The 12,880-nt window shown below is 41.9% G+C and overlaps 1 long non-coding RNA gene across 3 annotated transcripts in view; it reads left to right on the top strand.

The window, feature by feature from the left end:
- The first annotated feature begins 7,476 nt into the window (after positions 1-7,476).
- LOC106887453 overlaps positions 7,477-12,880 on the top strand; it is a 20,730-nt gene continuing 15,326 nt past the window's right edge. For 2 of the 3 annotated variants that reach the window (XR_001411891.1, XR_001411889.1), the window contains exon 1: positions 7,477-10,055. This is a non-coding gene — a long non-coding RNA (uncharacterized LOC106887453). The remainder of the gene's footprint in view (positions 10,056-12,880) is intronic. The other variant, XR_001411890.1, reaches the window with a different exon arrangement.

Genomic DNA, 12,880 nt, shown 5'->3' with positions numbered 1-12,880 from the left:
ATTTAGACCTTGCACTGCATACATGTAGACGAACTTCAAGCTGGGACTTGCCAAATCAACACACCTGGATGGGTGGGACACGAAGCTGAGCTCTTGCCCCTCCAGGTAGGAGAGGTCAGACCAAGTTGCCGTTGCACCTGAGAACAAGAAAGTGAAACAGGCCATGTGGGTGCTGGAGTTGTGGCACAAGGAGGGGAAAAGTAAGAAATATGCAAGTTAAAATGAGAAGAAATACAATCACTTCTTAAGTGCATATTTAATAACTGAATGGGAACAGAAAGAAATTAAGTAACTGGGTTAATTGATTATTTAGTTGTGTTACGCTAACCCATGCAATATTATCCAAATATTCTTATGCAATTTTTTTAAAAATTAATTTAATACCAAACCCCAGATGCTGATATTATTTTGGGTATTGGATCCAACATTAAGCAGTTTTGTATCGCACAGGGCCTGATTGTGGGCACACTGCTGATGAGGGCTGGCATGGGAGTAGAGGTCAGAGCAGCAGTGGCTGTTTCATCGAAATAGTTCGGTTTTACAACTGACCATAAGATGGGAGGAGAGTCTTTTTCCATACCATAGTGCTCTACTATCACTTCAGCTTGGATCAAGAGGGTACTTTTGAAGCACGTCTTTCAGTGGTTTCCATTTACACTGTTGACGTTCACACCGAGGAGCCTTTCTGCAGCACACACGCTGGCTTTCATCTCAATCCAGCAGTGTGCCCAGGTGGCCAAGAAAGCTAATGGCATCCTGGCTTGTATTAGAAATACCGTGACCAGCAGAAGTAGGGAGGTGATTGTGCCCCTGTACTCAGCACTGGTGAGGCCACACCTCGAGTATTGCGTCCAGTTTTGGGCACCTCAATACAAGAGAGATATGGAGGGGCTGGAGCGAGTGCAGAGGAGGGCAACGAAGCTGGTGAAGGGCCTGGAGAATAAATCTTATGAACAATTGAAGGAGCTGGGACTGTTTAGCTTGACGAAGAGGAGGCTGAGGGGAGACCTCATTACTCTCTACAACTACTTAAAAGGACACTGTAGAGAGGTTGGTGCTGGTCTCTTCTCACAGGTCATTAGTGATAGAACAAGAGGGAACAGCTTCAAGCTGCAACAGGGTAGGTTTAGACCGCACATCAGGAAAAAATTCTTCACAGAAAGAGTGGTCAGACACTGGAATAGGCTGCCCAGGGAGGTGGTTGAGTCACCATCCCTGGATGTGTTTAAGAGTCCTTTAGATGTGGTGTTGAGGGATATGGTGCAGGGGAGAACTTTGTAGAGTGGGGTTGATGGTTGGACTCGATGACCCCAAGGGTCTTTTCCAACCTGAATGATTCTATGATTCAATTACACTGACCTGGAAGACATTCTCCAAAGGCACACCTAACATCCACCTACTCCCGTGGGGCCAGACCAGTCCTAGTATCAAGTAAAGCCCCATAAATTTATACAGGGCCAATACCGGGTGCTTGGCATCAAGTGTTTTGCTCTGTCACCCAGCTGCTGGTGGGCTGGTTCACTCCCTAATGCCTGAGAGCCCAGCCTTTGCTCAGCACAGCCCGTGTGTCGTACGCTGCCCCCATAAGCCTAGCAAATTCCATCCTGAGGGATAATAGGCGTTTTTTTAGCCCAAGTTGTTCTGACTGCGAGCCTCTTCCAGACTCCCTCTGCTCCACTGATTAGGAACACTCCACCACCATTTCAGGAGCCTGCTTCCTTAGGGATAGATTTTGAAACTTAGTGCAGAGCGTGTAGAAAATTAAGTCAGTACCTCTGTTTCTTCCCATTTTTAAGTGAGTGAAAATAGAAGTCTGGAATGGCTCTAAAGAAAACCAGTAGTAACAGCCATAAGTCCGTGACCACCCAGTAATGGAAGGGGGGGGTGTGTAAGTGTGGGGAGGCTGTTTAAATCTGGAACTGATTGCCTTCACTTTAGCACTTCCCTGCCTGTTTGTTTCTATTTGCAACGTTAAATTCCAATTTTTATTTTTAGCTGGGTGGATTTTAATGGCTTAAATGAACAAATTGATTTATTTTCTAATTGCCAGCAATAACGATCATTAAAACTGCATCTATTAGGAGCACAGCAATTTTAAATAAATTCATCACATATCCAATGCACAAAAATACACAACCACGTGAACACGGATGAGAGCTTGGGGTTCTGGATATAGGTGTGAATTGTTTTGATTAGAGGATTAAGGTCCTTAAAGTTTGGGCAGAATTTCAGGTTCCTGGGTGGGCTGTAGCAGATTGATAGCTTTTTATCTGCAGACTGCTGCATTTGGCCTATATGTTCAGCGTACTCACTCAGTTTTGTCCTTTTATAGAGGCTCCCCTACTTTATGCCATATTTTTTGCTCTCTATTTCTCTCCAGGATTGTTTCCTCATTCATCCCTGGCACTACTGGAGTCTCTCTCAGCAAAGAGAAATACCAACCGAAGCACAAACAAAAGCTGAAAACAACAGAGGCCCCAAATGGATAATCATCTCATAGATTATTCCATGATTAATTATCCCAGATTTATCAAATGCCACATCCAAATAAGGTCATACATGTAATTGCAATCTTCCTCAAGACACGCAACCGCCCCTTTGCCCAACACAAACAAAAGCTGAAAACAACAGAGGCCCCGAATGGATAATCTCATAGATTATTCCATGATTAATTATCCCAGATTTATCAAATGCCACATCCAAATAAGGTCATACATGTAATTGCAATCTTCCTCAAGACACGCAACCGCCCCTTTGCCCAACCCTTGGTTTCTATCACAGAAAGTTTAAACCGGCTTCCATTAATAATAACAGAAAAAAGAAGTAATGTTGATCCATTCTGAGCTATGTACTCCACATGTCAAGGAGATCATTAGTGACTGACACCAACGATGTGCCACAGACACCAAGATGTCTCTTGTGTGCCTGTCCTTTACTGACATTCCTGTCGCATCCTATTCGCCAACCTCATGGAGGAACCCTCTCGCACTTTGGATCAAAAAATTTCCATGTTATTGTTAGTGGTTTATGTGTATCACCATTTTGTTCCGTTTTTCACTGTTAATTTTGTTTGTATTTTAACCACTTGAAGGAAAAAGGTTATTGACAGCAGAACAATCAGTACTGCAATATAAAATTTCCATGTTATTGTTAGTGGTTTATGCCTATCGCCATCTTGTTCTGTTTTTCACTGTTAGTTTTGTTTGTATTTTAATCACTTGAATGAAAGAGGTTATTGACAGCAGAACAATCGGTACTGCAATATATATATATATTTATTTATTCATTTATCTGTACCTGGTTGAATATCATCTTTTTAATAGTTTATAAGACCTAAATCCCAGAGGGAGACTCGCAAATTCACTTCATTTCCCTGATTTCACATTTAGGTCTCCACATTAGCTATAAATGTGTAAAACCACACGGAGGTAGTTCCTATTTACTCCAGGGCTGAGGAGGCACTCGGCTCTTTTTTCTTTCACCATATGGCTGAAGTAACTCGCACACAAGCAATTTGCTCTGATTCAGCTGTTTCAGCAGGAAGGATTTGCAGAAGCAGGATTGGGAAATACACAGGATTGTCTTTCACTTCTGTGACAAGAGTTATATTTTTAATTAGCCCCACTGTTAGCCTTCCGAGGGTAGCTTGTAAAAGTTTAATTCTCTATCTCAAGTTTGAGTCCTACTTGATAAGGCCGTTTTTATGTGTATTTAGGGCCCAGTTCTGAAAGCATTTTTAGGTTTTTAGAAAAGTCAGTTCCTTGATTGATAAGGCCGTTTTTATGTGTATTTAGGGACCAGTTCTGAAAGCATTTTTTTGGTTTTTAGAAAAGTCAGTTCCTTGGCAAATTCTGTTGACGAAAAGTAAGAACTTTGGATTTGCTTTTCTCCCAGTAGACTCTATCTCAAGTTTGAGTCCTACTTGATAAGGCCGTTTTTATGTGTATTTAGGGCCCAGTTCTGAAAGCATTTTTAGGTTTTTAGAAAAGTCAGTTCCTTGACAAATTCTGTTGACGAAAAGTAAGAACTTTGGATTGGCTTTTCTCCCAGTAGACTAAACTTACATGAAGCTTATTGAAGATACCAGGAGCAGGAGGTGGTGGTCAATACGCTCTTTCACTAAAATCTTACGAGAACCACCTGTTGGGAAGATCTTATACAATATGTGTATATTATTTATAAATACCTGAAGGCCCAAAGTTTGTGCATTGGGAAAGAATAAAAAACTAGGTCGACTAATAGTGGACAGGAAAAACCTGTAGATTAATGTATTCCCTCTCACTTGTTTACACAATAGTGTTATTAAAATCAAAGCAATTGGATTATCTGGCAAGTAGAAAGAAAAAACTGAAAAGGTGCATTTGAAATAAGTATTAGTAAATTAAAAAAATAGCATTTAAGTATAAGCATTGACTGAAAACTATAACCAACATAAGAAACAGAGAAAAAGCGTAGAACATAGACCAGCCTTATTAATTTGCAGTGACGCTCTGAGATTTTAAAATAACATCAGCTGAATGAATAGGGTGTTGCACATGTTTAGGAAGGGGGAATACAGCATCCAAATGACTTGTAAAATGTTTTGAGTTTGTAATTTAACATAATACAGGGGATAGATTTGGTGATGCCTTAAAAATTCAGCTCTAATACAGCATCCTGTCAGCAGTGCTACTGTTAATAGCCTGTGAGAGAACGTCCCTTTAATGTCATTGGCCCTTCAGCTTTCAGTTTAATATTTAAGCTGTTTCTAATTGTGTTCAGCTAAAACTTGGCATACAGCTTATGGACATGGATGTAATTTTAATTTCAATGAAAAAGGGGAGAAAAGAGGCAAAATTTTAATCTGTTCCATTGCCAGAGTTGTTAAGTGGTAAACGAGGTAAAAGTTTTCAATATTTCACTTTTCCCAAATTTGTCCACGTGCTGATTTCTTCCCCTAAACACAATTCTCATGCAGCGTAAGATGATACATACACGTGCATACATAGCCAAGAACTAATCAAAACACTCACAACAGACCAAGGAGACCAAATTAGGATCTTGTTCACGGGGGGAGGTGTGTGTGTGCATGTTAACGATGAGAAAAGGAGCTCTGCGCACGTTTCAGGAAATTGCATGAGCTTTCATCAACGCCAGAAAAACTAAAAGCGCAAAGTCGATCTGGAAACTAAACCCTAATGTGGGTTTTAGGAAAGCTCCTGAACTGCTGTCAGTGGATATGCCTCCTCCTGCCTTTCACACATCACTGACCCCCCTGGGCATCTCCACCGCAGCCAGCTGGCCTTCCTCCCTCACCCTCTTCCTAGCAAAGGTTGCAAGATGTATGCTCCAGCCTTGGGGGCTTTAGGGGAATAAAACACCTCCGCCTATCTCCAAAGAGACGACGGGATGACAGGGAAAAAACCCAACTTGGGAGAACCTTTCGTGTTGTGATTGTTATAGCCACAGCTGGCCCCACGGAGCTGGAGGTTGGGGGAGAGGAGAGAAATGCACCCTCCTGTCCTCTCCCCTCCCACGGCTGTAATGGCTGCTGGGAACACATCTTCTGCCATCTACAGACCATCTTTGCCTTAGGAAGGGGCTGCTGCTTGAAAGATCCCCGTTGGAGGAACCAGCTCATCTTGAGGCCAGAAAGTGAGGCCATAAAGAGGAGCTCAGCAGAAAACTGGACTTCATTAGCACCGCCAAGACAACCCTAGTCATCCAGCAAATCCTTGAAGGCAGGAAAACTGGCATCCTTGGCTTCCTGGAGTTTGCCTAGACTTCATGCTTCTGCCTAGTTCGTATCAGAGGTCCCAGGACAGCAAATGAAAAGATATTTTTGAATATCAAGTGTATGGGGCCGTGGAGGCACAGCCTGTAATCGAGGAGTATGGTGGGTTGGTTGTATGGCGGGGGGAGGAGGCATCTCCCCGCTAGTCGTCTGTGCTGATTTTGCTGATTGCAGGAACAGTGGCCTGAGGGGCATTTAATAAAAAATGATTAAGGAAGAGACAGGACTGGGGCTATATTACCCGTCCATTAACCAGCTATGCACGAGAAGAGACATTTCTCCCCCTGGAGCAGCGTAGCAAGGGACACACAGCCTCTGCATGGGTGCTCTGTCTATGCACGAGAAGAGACATTTCTCCCCCTGGAGCAGCGTAGCAAGGGACACACAGCCACACAGCCTCTGCATGGGTGCTCTGCGCTTTGTGTTGTCTGAGAGAATTGCACCTTAAAGATACAGCACAGCTTTTACCAGTTTTATGGCTTTACTACGGTTTGTTTGGGTTTTGGTGCAAATTGCCGTGTTATAAGACAATTCTGTATCATGGCCACTTTAAGGCCAATGTAATTTAGCATGAGCTGAGTTACTGCAGGGAATACCAAGTTGGTGTACGATACCTGCTTGCTTACTTGACTGTTGCTAAATGTCAGGGTAAGACTTTCTGGATAGTTTACAATGAATTTATAATGCATCTCACTGAAATGCACAGCCTATGGTAGCAACTGTGAGAGCCAATTTAGTTCTGGCCTGAGCAAGTACTGTATGACCATTGAGATGAGCAGAAGCTGATCTGTCCTAGGACGAGGTTAGCCCTATATAACATAAATTGTTTTAGTAAGTGATTGGCAAGTTGATTTATGGCAATTTCTGATGGAGCTGCTCTATCTTTAGGTATAATTAAAGTAGATAGACACATGGTGAAGTTTTTCAACACCGCACCTGACGTTCCCCAAGGGAACTTTCAAAGTCCCAGGTGGTGGTGGTGGGACACTTGACTCCTGTCGACTCCAAACTTTAATCAGTTCCCGTATTTGCCAGCTGTAACTTTACAGTTCTCCCCTCGGATTTCCCAGAGGCGTGAGCAACCAAATGTTCCCAGTGAATTTAGCTGGGAGCTACAGAGAACCGTGAAAATCAGTCTAGGCAGTCAGATGCCTTGATGAGAACTGAGAAACACGCTCTCACCAATTGGGACTTGCCTTTCAGGGGTGCTCACCCCATTACCTTCTCTGGCCTGGAGCACATCCATAGTCACGGGGAGGAGAGGAGTTAACCAGAACCCACTAGGTTTTCTTGTAGAAATGTGGTTTACAAGCAATACTTTTTTACCTAACCACTGTTATCACGGTAACCATTGTCATCAGCGGCACATGACCATATTGACTATTTCGTGATGGAAGGAAAACTGCTCAATAAATGACAAGTTCTGCTTTGTAAAGAAGAAAGAGAGGAGGAAGGGAAAAGAGACCACTAAAGACCTGCGGGCTCCTGACGATAATGCTATACATCACCCCAAAATCGCTCGCAGGTGTACACGAGTCCCGCCGCTGCTCCTAGCCCGATTTTTGTATGCAAGGTCATCCTCCTGGTGCTACCTTAGAAACTGGCCTTATTCTATAGAGGACATTGAATGATAACACTGCGAGTCAGCTGACTGCTGTGTCACAGAGCTGCTGCTTTCTACATTATCGCAACTGCCAGAGCTCTTACTGCTGCAGTTTTCTAGTCGCAGTGCGGCAAAGCAGACGCATAGAACCAGGCACAAAGCAGCATAGGGGTTTTTTTTAATTCTTCTCTTTTTCATACGAGGGAGATTTTCCTGGTGTTAGCGTAGGAGCAGACACGCAGCCTGGATGTGTTGGCTTCAGCCTGGCAGCGTTTTCAGCTGAGCAGGGAACTGCGCGGAGCTCTGTACCCAAACTGCCTCTGCGGAAGAACGCCCTAAGATGGGGTTTGGTTTTGTTTTTGGTTTTTTTTTTTAATGCCACGGTGATATACCTGCAGCAATAGGACAAAGGAGATGGTACTTGTCACTGTCTGTCCGACTGGGGCCTTTGCAGGCGCTGCGTCGCCGAAGCCGTGCCGGCGTTCCCAGGGTCGTATAGATTTGGTAATACAGATTTGGCTGCGATTTCTTACATCACTTAGAGCAAAGCTCAAACGAGAAACCCAGACTCTCTGACCTAAATCAATCCCAGTCCTTCTGGATACAGGGGCAGCAGTCGACTAGCGATGACACAACCAGCCATCAAGTGGAGAGTCTCTGGGATTGCAATCCGTATCGGTTGGAGTCTGAGAGAATGAAACCCTTTCGCTTATCCAGTCGCTTCTCCTTCTTCTAATACTACGATTACAACAACTACTACTTCTGGTTTTCTTGCCTGTAAGAAGCTATTAATCGTGCTTCGTCTCTGAGCGTATATCTGCGTGGATTAGTCTGTCTATAAACACAGCCCTTATCTGCTCCTGCTGGAAATCAGGGCACGAAGTCAGCCTGCTTTAACAGTTGTTTCTTTCTGCGTGATGCTATGCAACTAGAATGGGTTACACTGACAACAAAGGAACAAGCACAAAGCACCACTTTCTTTGCTGGACTGTTACAGGAACATAACTCTTCTTCGATATGACGCCCTGGTCTCTTTGCTAGCTTTTTTTTTTTTTTTTATTCCCTCCTTTCTTTAATTCATCTAATCGAAGAGCCTAACAGACACCATCGTGGATGTGGTTTTTAATGATTTGGAAAAGACAGCCTGTGGAGACTGCGATTTGAGACAGCAACACATTTAGGTTATTGCCAATTTGAAATACTTGGTTTGTGAAGCACAGCCCTAAGGGACGAGCTCAGAAACTGAGAGAGAGATTGTAGATAAAGAAATAAAAATGACAAGCGTAATGGAGGCTCTGCAAAAGAGACTGTCAGAGAATCAGTTCATGGATGGCAATTTCACCAGTCTGAATCTGAATAATTCATAGATTGAAATTACCCTGCTTTCACCTTTCCATTTAAACCGGCATGATCTGAATCTCTAATAAATTTTCAAGATAAAGTAAAATGCCAATTTGAATCTGAAGAGCTTTTAAAACCAGATGCTACACCCTGAATCTTTCGATACCTTTCACAATTATCCTGTGAGAACCGCACTTCATCACGAAGCACCATTACCAGTGAAAATTACTGTGATTACAATAGCAACAATAGAATACCATCAAATGATCTCTAATTTACCTAATTTACCAAGGCTGACTGTGTGCCCATTGTGTTTCACTACGTCTGGCATCGGATCAATATCACAGTGGAACAAAAATGCCTTAGTGTGTGCTTCCTTTTGGTACCTTTGACTTTGACAGCGCAGAAGGGGAAAAAAAAATTAAAAAAAAATAATCTATCTACCGTTAAATGTTTTTACAGCCGATCTCCGTGCCTGCTGTAGGATCTGATTGATTCGCCATGATTTTCTGTAGTTCCTGGGTATCGGATGTCATTGTGTTACTGATGTGTTTATAAGGTAGAGTCATGCACAAAGGCTGCAGCAGGCGGGTGCCAGCAGAGAGACCCTGCACTGCTGCAGCAGCAGCGCTCTCGCAGGGGAAGCCAAAACCAGTTCGGTGCCTTAATGTGAATAATTCCTCCTGGCTGAGTTACTAAATGCTTCCTGGCATCACCGGGCTCGGTGGTACCGCATGAAAAATGTATGCAAAAAGCCATGGTCAAGGAAAAAAAAAAACCAAAACAAAAAAACCGATGGTGTGTAATACTAACAAGATTCTTTTCCCCCCCTCACCCCCTCGTTCAGCAATTAGCGTGTGGTTGTGAGAGACAGGCTGCGGCTCCTGCTGTAGATGTGTGTATGTAGGTGCACATACATAAATGTACAGATACTGTGCTTGGTGAATGTGTGCCGACCACTGAAAGGCACAACTTTTTTTTTTCCTGACGAGCCAGGCGCAGTGTTTTGCCACAATCTGCTCCGGTTGTAACAAAATCCCTCTTTTGGAGGTGTAAATTTCCTATAGGATGATGCACGGCTGCTGGAACAGTAAGTACCATTTAAACCATGTGTTGGTGCCTATAGCTACGGTACAGAGCGCTATTTTAAGCATAGTTTGAGTCCTTGTAGCATAACTACAACGTGGAGAAGTGAGAAACACATACAGAAGGCTAGAAACAGGCATTCTTCATGGAGACGACTGTATGTGCTGTCTGTGAGTTGTACACTTCAGGCTTGTTTTTCATTTTATAACCAGATTTACTCTGCCTTCAGGGAATAGTTTCTAAGGGAGGAAGGTAAGCAGTATTTCTCCTTATTTATATGCCTGTGTTGTGTTTCTTTTAGGGAAAATGCATGTTTACAGCACACAGTTATGTAATATAGCATGATCTCGTGTCATCTCTTTAAGTGCTTCAGTTATTTGTTCACGTTAAAACTGGAGAAGCACATTTAAAATATGGCTTTTTATTCAAAATACACTTATAGAAATGCTGCGCAAAAGAAGAATTTAAAGACTGGGTTTGCATTCAGCTTTGACTCTTTAATATTATTCAATAAGAGCCTATTCTACCTAAATAATAATGTTCTTGAAACCTTTGGATTTTAGGTATTTTGTCTTCTTTAAACACGATTTACTGTACTTCTAAATTTCCTGTATATGAGTGGAGGCTATTCTCTAGAGGGAGAAGAGGCAGAAGATTTTACAGCTTGAGCTGTGATAACAAAGGAATTTGAAAGGGTACAAAATATGATTATACGAAAATCTTGGATTTTGAATTACTCAGTAACATGATTTAGCAAACTGTTTTTCTTAGAGAACATACTCTTGAGTTACTACACTATCTGGAATTAATTAGTTCATTCAGTGCTATATTTATATTCTTCATTTTCACATGGTATTCAAAACTTAACAAAGAAAAATCATTCTACAGAGCAAAGACTGAAAGTCTGGTGAAAGTATAAAACCTACATTCTGTTATTGTGGTAATAAAATCAAGAGATTCAGATCAAACTTTTCTAGAGAGAATTAGATGTTTTGGGTTAAATGCTTTACAATGAGCATTTTATGGTTTTGTGTAAACAAATACAGCGTATACTGATATAACCACTATACTGCCAGGATCATGCAAATAGGAACATGAATATTTTGCAAAATACCATACAAACACCTGCTAGCATTTACATTATTACCACCATAATCTTCTAGTATCATATACTGTTTTGACATCATGGTCTGTTAACCATTTTGATTCTGTAGAGTACTTGAAGTCAATTTTTTTAACCAGCATTATCTGCCACAACAGCCTGTCGGGGGTGGCTGGCCATGGGGTGTAGGTGTCCTCATTATCAACTAACTACAGAGCAGATCTAATAGGGTGTTTAAATGCTCTTGGTGGTTTCATCTAAGGGCCCCATCCAAATCATACTACGGATCCACTCTGGTGTCCCCTAACTTACTTTGTGTTTGTATTGATGAATTTTTAATGTGCCACTGGCTTTCTCCCACTGCTCCACGTTGGCCTCACATTTCAAAATATGCAATGCTGGTCAGGCCTAATGCTTTCTCTCCAAGTAAGTCACTTCAGTAGTTGCCAGAGGATGTTATGACAGTGCCCTCAGGAGGTGAGGTTATCTGCCTGTGAGACTCTGCTATAAAGTACTCTGAGAAAGTTTTAAAACCTCAGGAAGTAAACTCTGCCTTTTGGCTGGTGTCTGTTTCAAAGGCGGCAGGATTGCAGTCTGCCAGCAGGATGGATTGCATGAGCAAACGGGGGGGAAAAGCATTAAAACCTTTTCAGCCACACGATCAGAAAGTGAATATTAACAGTATTATCTCATAAGAAGCATTAAAATACAGTCAGCTGTATCATCAATGTATTTTTTGATATGGTTATAGCTAATCAGGTACAGCTACAGCTGAACTCTTTAAGCTGTATACTCGTATACAAATAAACAAATGGCAGACTATGAAATATTTAATTTCTACCATAAAGCCACTAATTTTAGCAACAGCGATTCAACAGTTAATCTACACTGTATTACAAGATGTATTAGTCTGTTTTTGTGCCTGTGTTTCACCGTGTTACACCTGTCTACAAATGAATCTGCAATGGCAAAATAAGGGTCAAAGAACTTCTTTCCATGAGCTCCCAGTTAAAGGGAATTATTCACTTGAGTAAAACTCCCTGTATGCATTTGATGGACACATGCCCTCACCTGCAGCCAGACAGTGATCTTCACGCAGTTGCACATGTGAAAAACATGCTGGAGTCCATTCTACTACCATTGAAGGTAATAGCAAGACTCCCTGTGCCATCAGCAGTAAAAGATGGATTAATTAATTTCCTTCCATTACAGCCCTCCTGGGAAAGTCATTCCTGTTTTGTTCAGTTTGGGTTGTTTTTTTTTCTTTCTTGATTGTAAGAGTCCAGTATAGTCAACATAACATTGAACAGAAGATGCTTTCTGAGCATGACCTGAGCTAAACATACACTGAAACCAGCAACTCAGGGTAGGTTTATTTGCAAACTGAAGGGACCTTCTTGACTGCAGTTTTGTTGATAGCACTTGTGCTCACCAGCTTGACAATTCTGCATTCTTATCAGCTGCTATAAAACACACAAGTTCTGATCTGTAATGGTTGCATCTCTTTGGACAAGAGCCCTGAGGATAAGAGGGTTTGTTGTGGGTTTGGGGTTTGGTTTTTTTTTTTCACCTTACATTTGCTTTGAATTAATTGTAACTGACTATGGAAATATGATCCCCTAAGCATGTAGAGAAATGCATTATTGATAAGTATGTATGAAGTACCTCTAGATTCCTCTGCACTCTGGCTGCTATGAATTTCACACCATTATTCCCAGACAAAAACGTTAGGAGGAAAGTAAGACTGAAGTAACATGAAAGGATACCAGCAGCATTTCCAAACCGACCCTTTCAATGCAGGAAATTCAGAGTTAAACAGAGGAAAATCCAAATGGGTTCATAGATACAATTAAAATACCTAAACAGCTCACTCCCTTTTTGATGCCTTGTGATAACTGCAGGATGTGATAGAGGTAAACAATTTTGCCATTTCAGTTTATGTTATACAGATACGATCAAAAAACACCTCTGGCTT

This window comes from Calidris pugnax, unplaced genomic scaffold (assembly GCF_001431845.1).
Source record: "Calidris pugnax isolate Ruff unplaced genomic scaffold, ASM143184v1 scaffold8, whole genome shotgun sequence".
NCBI classification, from domain to species: Eukaryota; Metazoa; Chordata; class Aves; order Charadriiformes; family Scolopacidae; genus Calidris; species Calidris pugnax.
The sequence above is the reverse complement of the archived record's forward strand: the minus strand, read 5'-3'. Positions and strand labels throughout refer to the sequence as shown.